The sequence below is a fragment of the Pithys albifrons genome, chromosome 17, assembly GCF_047495875.1.
Source record: "Pithys albifrons albifrons isolate INPA30051 chromosome 17, PitAlb_v1, whole genome shotgun sequence".
NCBI classification, from domain to species: Eukaryota; Metazoa; Chordata; class Aves; order Passeriformes; family Thamnophilidae; genus Pithys; species Pithys albifrons.
The window spans coordinates 9,008,966-9,021,236 of NC_092474.1; positions in this window are offsets into that span (position 1 = coordinate 9,008,966).

A 12,271-nucleotide genomic window follows, 5' to 3' on the forward strand; every position below is an offset into this window, starting at 1 on the left:
CAAGGCTGCAAATCCTGAGCTTCTGTGCAATGGCTCTAACCCTGCATTTGATATTATCATCAAATAACCATATTTTAATGAGGGAGAAGAACATGCTGATGTTTTTCTTCTGCTATTCTGTATGGCTGCAAATTAAAGGAGCACCAGGGAAGCAAGAATTACAGCCCTGTGTTTTAGGGATGGTGCTCACTTGTTTAATGTACAGCCTGAGTGTTTTGTCATAGCCACTTCATTTGTATGATGTGCTTTGTAGCCCATGGCTCACAAACAAAAAAATAGATGGATTGCTTTTGTCCTTGTGGCACCAGACTGGTGAGGGAAATACTAATGTGTTTGGCAGTTTAGAGTGATTGTACCTCAGGAAATTATGGCACTTTCGTTTTATCTTAACAGTGCATTTCCCAGAACTGTACAGAGAAAAGCTGCTAAACACCAACTGACACTCTCATATTTTAAAGAGAATTGCAAGAAAGTGAAAATAATGCTAACAGGACTTGAAAGGTGCAGTTCTGGAACATAACTAATGTGAACTTGTCTTTTGTTTCAAACTGAATGTTAGATTCTGTAAATTCTGACACCCATTTCACCAGGTCTACAGTTGATATTCTGAGATGCCTTTTAGAATCTTCCAACAAAAACTGCTTGGAGTTTGGTAAATTCTGGCAATGAATTAAATTCTTGTATTGAGCTGAGTGCTCAGAACACCGCACTGCACACCTCAGGCCCTGCAGCACCTCGGTGTCAGGATTGTCTGTAGCTTGCAGAGCTCTTAAAAAATAGATTCCAACTTGAAGCAAAATTTCTGGTGAGTAGGAACAAGTCACCATCACATGGTGATGGCACCTGGTCTGACTGCCGGGCTGACTGTTTGCAGGGCTGCATGCAGGTAAAAAATAACATTAATTTCTGTGAAGTTTATTTCTGTGGCCAGGATAAGACAAAGGGAAGAGGCATCAGGTTTGGGCAGCTGAACAAAACCTCCTCATAAATATGTGGAATTATTTTCAAGAAAAACATTCCCATTGCCCAATAAAAGTTTTCTGTCATCTATGACACTAAACATTAGAACAAGTGGATTTTCACACTGTGAAGGATCATTTAGCACTTTCTTACTTGCTGGGAAAGTTTTTCAGCAGAGCCAGCAGGCTTGGGCTGAGTACTGGCATGATGGAACTTTTTAGAAACAAATGTTAAAAGAACTCGTGTTCTGCAAGTCTAACCCTTTTACAGGGAAACAAGGACAGCAGGGTGCGAGCACCACTCATGGTGTAGTGTTGGTTTGTGCCTCACGTTGGCAGAAAAAACAATTTGACAGCGGCACAATTTGTAAAGCAATTCCTGCTCCTGGGACTGCTGGTCGGGCGCTGCTCAGTGGGGTCTGCCCGGTGCTATCCCAAACTGCAAAGAAAATATTGTATTTCTTGCGCTAAATTAGTAACACTGAAATTTTTATTTAGACTTCAAATATAAAGACCAAAGCAGTGTGTGCCCTGTGGTCAGTTCACACTGAAATAAAAGTAACAATGCCAGACCGAAAAGAAAACAAAAAGTCACAGAATTGGCTCTTGCATGGAAAAGCCCACAAACTCCAGGAGCATTTGCCACTGGGCCATGTGACCGACCTTCCCCTGCCCATGGATGGTGGATTATCATCAAAGCTGTTTGGGCACACGCACATGACCTCACAAAAATGTGCAAGTAGCAAAAATATATTTTTTTCTCCAGCCTAAAAGGGAAAAAAATTCATAAAAGAGACTTCAGCCTCGCTCTTGTGCTAGTGATTGGATTGGGTAATTACTAATTAGATGAGGTCACCACTTTCTATGTCATATATATACAGTATTTATGGAGAATTTGGTCATTCTAATTAACAGAGTAGAAATAGTTTCTTGACAAACTTCATTTTCCTGAAACTAAGAGCCTTGAATTTGTTCCACTTTTGATCTTTCTTCGGTGGCTATGTTTGCTTTACATTAAAATAACTTCTAACATTCCCATTAAGGATAATCCCTCCAGCACCCACAGTATGACATTTCTATATTAATCTTTTAAGCATTTTAGAAAAGCAAGGTTTCATGTTTTAATAATCACAGTGTTTTTCTCTGAGGAGTTGTAAAAATTTATGGGGCCTTTCTATCCTATTTGACTTCTACATCTTTAGAGTTTGGTGCTAATGGTCCATTCAGCCTGCTTACTCTTTGACTCCTTTTTTATTTCTTTTTCATCTTCTTACAAAAGAAAAATTGCTTCTGTGCCTTATGCTGTTGCAGATGCCATTCAAGTGGTAAGTAATTTCAACCCAACAAGCTGAAAAACCCCAGTTCACCCTCATCTCAGAATCACTTGGGGGTCTCCACTGTAGACATGTGCATACAAACCCTTTATTTCTTCATTAAAAACAAAATATAGCCACTTGTTTAAAGCAGGAAAAGCAGCAACAGCAATGCACACACACACAGTTTTTAACAGTTTGTCGGCCCATCTTAAGTACTTTTCCTGCCTTAATATTTTATCCCATTCTTGGCAGAAATAGTAAAGTAATAGGTGAGTTATGTTTGTTATAATTTTAAGACAGTGATAAATGTGGCTTTCCAGTGCCCCTGCATTTTGTCCTGCACTGCTCACACTTTGTCCTATGCAGAGCCAGGCAAGACATTGCAATGCATAAAAATCCAGCCACACAAACACAGTAACAAAACAAGGAAATTTCTTGCTCTGTCTCACTGCTCACACTTTCACTTTCTGAAAGCCAAAAAATCATGGACCTTTTGCACAAAGTAATTTCCAAAGTGGATTGAAAACAACACGCCTGAAGTCAAGATTGCCTGTGGTGATTTCCATTGCTGAAATCCCTGCAGAGGAGGAGATACAGTGTCCCTGTTAGGCAAGTCTCAAAGCATTGGTGGTCACAGAGAACAAACCCAATATTCTCTGTCCCAATGCAAGTGGAAGACACTGAGATCAATTTCCTATGAGAAGTTTCACTTGATTTGCACAAACATCTTTACTGTCAGAAACAGGGCTTTGCCCTCCCTGAAACCACGCCTGGCTGCCCTGCAGGGAACCAAGGGGATGCAAAGGCTTCGCAGGGTCTGACACTGCCTGCTGTGGCCCTGCAAAGGGATGGGACACAGGATAAAAACAGAGCAGACAGCAGCACTTCAGAATAATGGAGACAGGAGTTTCAGGGGCTGGGAACAACCACCAAGGAAACCAGTAACTACATAGGAGTGGGAAAATGTAGTTTCTGTTGCATATTCGGGACTGTAATCAAGGAGATAAGTGCCAAAAGATCTGCAGAATCCAGAAATTGTCGGGGTTGTCTTGCCACAGCTTCCTTGGTGATCTTATCCTGCGACAAGTGTTTCATAACAGATGGACCGATAGCTAGAACGCACATGTAGGAATAGACAAGATAAAAACAACTCTTTTGTGCACCAGAAGACTCGCTGCCCTGCTCAGAAAGATAGTCAGTAAGGGGGTGGTGGCAGGTGGGCTGGAGCAGTGTCAGCCCTGCCTCGGTGCCCCTGCAGGCAGAGGGGTGTCCCCTCCCCACCCTGTGATTTACTGCAGGCACACAAAGCCGGAGCCCCGCCAGTGCCGCCGCTCTGATTTACAGAGGCGTGGGCTGCTCATCTGAGCAGAGGAGTGGGATGCACAATTGCTTGTGCTCTAACCACTTTCTGACAGGGAATCCTGCAGCCCAAGGCATGGCAGGTTGTTTCTCAGCCTCTCTGTGAGTTCCCAGTTCTCAAAGCAAATCCTGAGCCTTTTCTGATGTGGTGCAAAGGGTTCCAGGAGCGTGGGGAGAGCTCTCAGGAGTGCCCAGCTGTTCCGCTCCAGTCCCTTTCCTTCCGCTCATCCAGCCCCAGGAGTGACACTGCTGTCCCTTGGGATGCACGAAGGTGCAATGATTTCCCTCAGGAGCCTCTGGGGAGCCAATGCAGCAGATCTGCTGTGCTGGATGCAAAGGGCAGTGGTGCTGCTGTTCATGTTTCCCAGCCTCTGGTCCTTCACCACTGCAGAATTTTCCTTTGGCCCTTGTTTGTCTGAGTACTTGGAACAAATATTTGCCCCTTTGTTTCTCTATTTGTACAATGATGAGGGTAAAATTTCTTGCTCTGTTTCCTTCTCCAGTGTTTGTGAAACCACTGAAATATGTAGTGTCCTAAATGCGATATTTTTACCAACAAAGATATTTTTCAGCAAATAGTATCAATGACACCTCTTGTTTTGCTCTCTACATCAAGTTGGATGTTTAGTGCACATTTTGGATGAGTAGACCGTTACCTGTAGATACAGCTTAGAACATCAAATTTGTCACCAGAAGTTAAGCAAAAGTTGAACATATTTTGCTCTGATTCAGCCCAGAGTCCTGTGAGGGACCCCCTTTGCCTGTGAACACCACATGGGGGGTACCAGGAGGCCACTGTGATGACAGCCAGTGATATCTGCAGTTGCCTGACCCTGCACCATCCTGTCACCCATCCATGGCTAGAACAGGCTGAAAGCTGCTGTGAATGACACGCTGGCCAAGGAGCAACAGAACAGAACCAGGATTTCCACCTTTTTCTGGGTTTCTAGTACGTTGCTTTCCACTTGCATTGCCCTTAAGCTCAAATGAGATTTGTGAGATTTGCCAGAGATTTGTGCCTCCAGATGAACAGAAGGAAAAACCCAGTGCAAGTTTAAAAAGAGGAAGGAGCAGCAGAGGGTCCTCATTTCCATGCACAGCCCCTGAACTGGTACTAGAGGTCTGCAAGAAAGTGTCACTCAGCCCTCAGTGCTGATACAGACAATAATGAAGCTAAATCGCCCCAAACATTCATAACCAGTCCTCTGTCTGCCCCTGAGAAACCCCAATCTCTTGTTCTTTGTCCTCTGAACTAGAGTCACCTTGCATTACACGGTGGGGAATGACTGGCCAGGCTTTCCATTGCCGCTGGCACTAATCACAGAAGATGAATATGAACTGACCAATGGTGTGTTTATAACCTTGTTTAACAATGTCAGGCTCTGAAGTCTCTCTCCCTTTCACCTATATCATTCCAGTGGCTCCAGCATAGTAATTTCGGGTTCACACCAGCACCAGTGAAGTCAGACTCAAACAGAAAGGTGCTCTTAGGACAGAAAAATCCAACACCATTTTTGAATAGTAAAAAGAATGAGAAGGATCAGAACCCAGTGAATGTCTTTGCTCTACAGCTCAGGTGCACCCAAAAGCCACTTTCCCTGAAAACAGCACAGTGTATGACAGGGTGAGAGGGTCTGGCCTCTGAAGCGATCAGATCCCTTGCCAGCATAAAGCAAAATGTGTTTCACCACCATGTATTTTCAAGAGCACTTGAAAAATCACAGTAAATACAGCCCACATAGGTACCAAACAAAAAAATGTGTCTTTGGTGGCAGAGAAACTTTTATCTTGGGTCCCCAGTGCCCCTGCTGGCACTGGAACATATTTATTTTTTAGCATTCAATGACCTTTGATACCAGTAACTACAGAGGCTGCCAAGCTGTCCATGGGCTCTTCCATGCCAGCCTTTATCTGCCTTGTACACTGGGCAGTCTGAAACTGAACTCAGCCTGTTAGTGAAGGGGAGGCAGGGGAGGTGCCCCCAGCATGTGCATGTATGTTCTGGATGTGCCTGGTGTGTGGCGCTGACTCTGAGGCCACTGATACACAGTTAATACACATCTGTATGTGAGCAGGGAGTCAAGGGCACTGTAAGTTCTTTCTCTCATCCAGTATAAAAGATGGTATTTGCATGGCTTTTAGCTCTAAAGGGCAGCCTTCAGCTGCACTACAACATACCCCTATTTTGGTGTCCACTTCAGATGGCAAAGAGCCTTTTTGTTGTCCTTGTATTGTGTGATTATCTTCTCTCCCACACTCACTAAAAACGTTGCTGTGACCTGGACAAAACCAGAGTGTTTCCTGGATTTGTACTTTACCCTGGGCAGTGCCAACTTTAGGCAGTTTGCATAGCCCAGTTGCTCTAACACAGTCCCATTTTTTGCAGCTGATTCCCAGCTGGAGAGGAACATGTCACCCTAGTCTGAGTGTTCCAGCAGTGACAGGACACGGCTCACATTCACCTGGAGGTAACTCACTGAGAAAATGCCAGGTTAGGGAGGGAGGGAGGAAAAGGTGGCTTTTAGTTAGACCTCCACAGATTAAACCAAGCTCAAATTCTGCCTGGCCTTTGCTGAAGTGCCACTGCTGGAGAGCAATCTCATTACGTGTGGTGACACATGAGCGTAAAAGCATCTGGCTAAACCCAATCCTTCTGCTGTCCCTGGTCACCAACTGGCAACAAAGCTCCACATTGACACCAGTCTGGCAACCTGTAGAGTTTGCCCTCTATTACATTTTGCTTCTCTAAGCACAACTATTATTGGAACTGCTTACTTGACCATATTTCATGCTTTACCTCCATCTGACAATAATTCATTCTTCCAGCTTGCAACATTAATTACTTATGCATATTATACACGCTGCCACTCCAGATACATATACATGGAGAAAGCAAAAAGACTTTATGTACAGCTGACTTTGGTGGGGTTTTTTCTACCAGTTTTACCTAATGTGAGGATGAGAAGAGATTTTTAGGTTGTCTCTAACTTGAAAGTCACCACCAGAAATACTCAAAATCCAGCATATTAACAAATACAAACTGGCTTTGTAGGTTATTAAAGACAATGCAAAATATAGCTCAGTCTCTCTATGCTGTCCAATAAACAATAGAAGCAAACCTTCACTTTAATATGTATTTATGGATGGATGTGCATGTACACACACATATATGTGCTTCCATGTAAACCAAAAACCAACTAAAAACAGGACCAAGAAAAATCTGGTCAAAAATACATACATGCTTTTGGTGACTCATACTTTCCTAACTAACATCAGAAACATAAGGCTGGAGGACACCCTGGCACCTCAGAAATTCCCACTACTCCCAACATCCCTCACCCCACGGGTCAGCATCTGCCTGTAAAGCTGTAGTTTTCAGCTCTCTCCTCTTGCTGAAAGCTCATGTCTCTCACGGTTACACTGGGCATCCTGGCAGACTAATACCTGTCCTAACAGTCATGGTGAGACCCTACACAGCAGACATTGTGTCATGTCAGTAGTGCCTTCCTATCACTGCTGGAAGAGTCTTGTCTAGGATCACATTTGTCATTCCTGTCACTGCCTCAGGTACTGATGGTTCACAGTCACCACCACCAAACCAATGTGGACATTTGTCTTCTATTTTCTTGTTGTTGTAATCAGCTTTATTCCTTAAAGAGAATCTACTTTTCTTCATCCTTCTGCCCAGAGTTCTTCCTAGTTAATAGGGAGACTGACATATCCACAGAACAGTTCCTCTTATTCTAAATCCAGAATCCAGAGGAGGCAGGACAGACCTCCATCCTCAGGATGCCTTCCTGTTTCAGTGCCTGCAGCAGTAGCCTTGGATTGGCTTGAAGGAGATGCCCAATTTTCAATGGTTAATGGTGAAGTGCATCCAAATGCATGTTTGTTTTTGCATGGAATTGCATCCCACCTCCGTTGCTCTCCCTGTTGCCCAGTCCACCAGGTGCAATGCTCTGATGCTGTTAATGGTGGTGCCTCTTGACTGTTCATCAGAATGTTTCATTATCATTCTCCAGCTTAAATGACAATAGATCATTAGAGTGAATATTAAACAAATTCCATCTTGAATCACTAGAAATCTCTATCCCAATAGTAATCTACTGGCACCTCTCCTTCAGACAATTCCTTATGCATTTTACTGCTCTTGTACTAATCCCCATCTTCTCCATCTTAATGAATAACTTCCCATGTGGCATCATATCAAATGCTTGACTAAAATCCATATAGATTAGATCTACTACATTTGCTTAGAAAATCAGTTATCTCTGCAAAGACACAGTCCAGGATACTCAGCAAAATCGGTGTTGGGGTTGCATTTTATCCTGTTTATCTTGCCTTTTCCTCTCTTTTTTTCCTGGTTAAATATATTTTCCTTCAAAACTCTTCTGAAAGTCGAGATGGTCTCAAAATCAATGAGCTCAGTGGCTGCTTAGATAACTTTTTAATAATTTAAAAAATATAGGTATTATATCTACTACATTCAAATCATTCAAGAATAACCTCCAGCTCAAAAACTTATTTCAAATAGTTGCTGTCAATCTGGTATTTGTTCATGGGATGAAAATTAGCTGGTCTCCCTTACTCAAAAATGTTAAGCTCTTTTAGATTTGCTTTCACTTTTATTGTGATAATTTCCATTTTCTTCCCAACTAATCATGCTGGTTTTGTCCCTTCTTCAACTCCACTGTTCCTCCTAAGGCTGTGGCAAAGCTTTTATTTAGATTGTGGGTGCAAAAGTATTTTTGATCTATTCCTTGTCCATACACTCCACAGTAGCACCAGTTCTCTTCTTGTTCCCTGTTTGTTTAAGTGGCTGAAGAAATATTTAATTTTTGTTTTCACTTCCTTCTGACATCTATTTGAGGGTTATTTTCAGCAAATCTCTCTTTATTCTGAACAGACACAGGTAGTGGGTTTGTTCACCATTGTTTTCCTCACTTTTGTGGCTCTCCTACAGCCCATTGCCACAATGTCATTGCACAGACTACTGGGGTAGACATAGTTAAATACAGATGTTTTGTAAGCAGGTACAGAGTGAACATATTTGCAATGAAATTCACAGGCCAACAGAAATCAAAGCTGTTGTTATAATGGAAGCAATGTTTTTATGTGATTGGTCACAAAGCCTGTTACCTCAGCCCTGCCCATGCCAGAATTTCCATCAAAAAGCTTCAGCTTGTAGCAATAAAAATATTGTATGTTCCTTCTCTTCGATGAAAATGAAAACTTTCTATCAGAAGGAACACAACGGAAGCACAAGTGGACAAAATAGTACCTTGTACAAGCACTAAACCACTAACCAAATTTTTGAAACTCACCTTCTGTTGTGTTTTTTTTTTTCCATTGGGTTCTAACCCCATTATTTTGAGCAGAATCTTCACAAGGGAAACCAGTGCAGAGCTGAGGGAACCTGTGACCAGCCTCAGCATAAATCTAACTCTGAACTGGGTACTTTTGTGGCTATTTTTGAAACTAAGGATTCAAACTACATTTACAGTTTCTGATTTCCCTTGACTACATATAAGTCTCCTAAAATATTTTCTTTTTCTTTTCAAATGTGGAAAAATTGCTTGTAGAATTTGTGCACTATGAAGTTTTTTGAATCAGTAAAAATGGGAACAGACACAAAAAATTCAGATATCATTACACAGACGTCAAAACGTAACCCTCAGTGTGTGCCTCTGCCAGTCAAAGGACCAGAAAGAACAGTGAGGGAACAAACTAATCCAGTGAATTACAGAGGAGGTTTCCTGAGGCTGTGGATGCATACATGGCACATCTGCGGCTAAGAGAGAAAAGAGTTTTCAAACCCACTTTAGCATAAAATTGGAGTGTTCTCTGTGGACACTTGTGAGTCTGTTGGAAAATACCTTCCAGACACACATGTCTGTCTGTAGAGGGGTATTTCTGTTGGGGGGACAGTGAAATAACTTCTTAATTTCATGAGTTATCACCAGCTGCTCTGGTACCACTCAAGCAGTTTCCTGGGTCACTGCAATGCCTCAGACATGCCTGTTTCACTTCCAGACTGATGTTCTGTCCCTCAGCATTTTTTGTGGCACTGCCAGAACCACCTCATTGCAGAGATAATGACTACAAACCTCTGCTAAGAAAATTTCTTCTTTTTTTTTCTTTTTTTTTTCTTTTTTTTTAGTTTATTTTAAGAGCTAAATCATCCTCTCTTCCTCATGGCCAGGCTGGTTACCCCTTGCTGTCACCTCCCTTCCAGACATAAACCCTAAACTGGTATTCCCTGCTCTCTATATTTTGCTGAGTTCCTTGAATCAGTGCTTTTCTCTTTTTGTTTAAACTTCTCGGCCCGGCTTCCCCCTTCTGTTCCCACTGTAAACAACTGTGCTGCCTGCTAGATGGCACTGGCCATCCACCAGCGCTGGGACTGGAGGCAGGTGGCACTGAGGAGCCGCAGGGGCACACGGCCACCCTTTGGTCCTTAGTCTGTTTACTTTCTGCAATGGCATTTTCTTTGCTCAAATTACTTCACTCCTCACCCCCAGCACTTGTTTGCCACTGTAATAATTCTACCTGTGTCCTCTTCTACCTCTTCCTCTTCTATGATGGGTATAACCTTGTTGTTAGCACTGCTGCAAAGGGCTGGAGCTGCCTCTGAACCCATCAGTTCATTGAAAATGACTGAAAGCAATCAGAAAACCCCTGAAACCCCTCTGGGTTTCAGTCCCTGACTTGAGTCTAAGAATCTTGCAAATGATAACTTATTTGTGGGGGCTACAATTAATTAAATTTTTCTGCTTGAAAGCAGCATTACAGAGCTATTTGTGAATAGATGTTACGGGCAAACACAAGGATGGTATGAAATCTGCTTGTGCCTTGGATCCTGTTCTGAATTCTTTGTGCACTGTTAGGACAAACATCTGTTGGTTGCAGCTACCTTGGATGTGTTGCATTTAAAAAGAGTGTTGAACAATATTTCATATGCTGCATCAACACACCAAGGAGGAATTCGAAGCTTTCCTTTGTGACTGCAGAGCACAATCTGCTGCTGTCACCCTCTCGGTGCTCTTTTCAATGCAAGTGCTAAAACCCCCAAGCCAAACAAAATCAGAAAACAGAGTTAATGACAGGTGTCCAGCTGGAAATAGAAGAGCCTCTTTCTTCCAAGTATCCACAAGCCCAAACCATCCTTCAGAACACACTCATTGTGCCACAGTGTGTGCAAGCAGAGTACCACCACTGCCCTTCTAGCCCAGCCTTTCACGCCAGAGTGCTGCTCTCTGCACCTGAGCAACATGTTTGCTCCTCACACTTATGGGCACGTTTCACCCAGAGCCAGATGTGCCCACAGTGGGTGTGATTTCTTGGAACTCGAGGGTGTACCCTCTGTTTGGATGGCAAGTTCCTGGGCTGTGGTTGCTTGGAGACATGGCAGGTATCACGGTATCTGCTCTGCGTGCCTGTAGATGTTTTCAGGTAGGTGTGGTCACACTTCTCCTTGGCTCATCAGATTCTCCACAGATGTCCATGGTTCTAGTGACAGTGCCAGGTCTAACTTTCTCATTAGTTCTTTTTCAACCTTATAATTATCACCTATATATGAAGCTGGATGCAGTGCTGCATCATACCATATCATTTCTAGGTGCCAGACACCTAATTTCTATCTTTTTTTTTTGTCTTCACTGCGAATGTGTCTACCCCTCCATTTCCTTAGGGATGCTGGGAACTGATCATCCCCAAACCTAGAGAAGATTCAAACACAAGTAAAGCTTTTTAGACTAAATCTTGTGGTGGCATTTTAGGATGTTTCTCTCCACCTCCTTCCTTCCCTTCACTCTCAAAAGTTAACACCTGACTAGCAAAGTTGGCAGACAGGCTGAAATGCTTGTGCCTCAAGCCATTCCTGTGAAAAACCTGGCACCTTTGTTCAAATGTCTGATGAAAGCAGGTTTGAACGAAGCTGTTGGTCTGTGAACTGGCAGGGGCACAGACTGTTGTGGGGTGGGAAACTTCAGCGGAAGGAAGATGAGGGCAGATGGTGGCATTGTTGAGGTCTTGAGATGCCACACAAAGACTGACAAAAGCAGGTCGTTCTAAAACCAAATGCCTAAACTTGCCTGATAAAACTCTGTGATGCGTTTCGAGGCTGTTTAGATAACGCAGTGCCAGGACTTCTGTGTATTTGCCTACCAATTCCTCTGGCACAGCATGAAGCAATTGACTACCTACACCTCCCTGGCTATTTGCAAGGCCACTTAGCTTTAAAATACAGTTAAGAGCAGCACTACCAATCCTAAATTAACTTTCCTGGTGGGGGAAGAGTCTTGAATTGATCCTTATCTACTTCACTGGGTCTTGTGCTGACAGTCAGGTTTGCTGTTCTCACCACTGTTAAAGTGTTCTGCTCTTTATTGGGTGTACTGTGAACAAACCACCAGTCCAGACCCTTCTGATACGGCTGTTGTGATTTGCCTTATCTTTATTTGCTCCTCGAGCCACTTTGGTAAGGCTGAAGAAACCATCTCCTGCAAAAACTTTGAACTCTGGATGAGCAACTAGAAAATATCTTTATTATCAGGGGCAGAGAGCTTGGGCTGCAGCTGGGATCCAGCTGAAGTGCACGCAAACTGCAGGGATCTGCACAGGAAGTGGCTGAGAGAG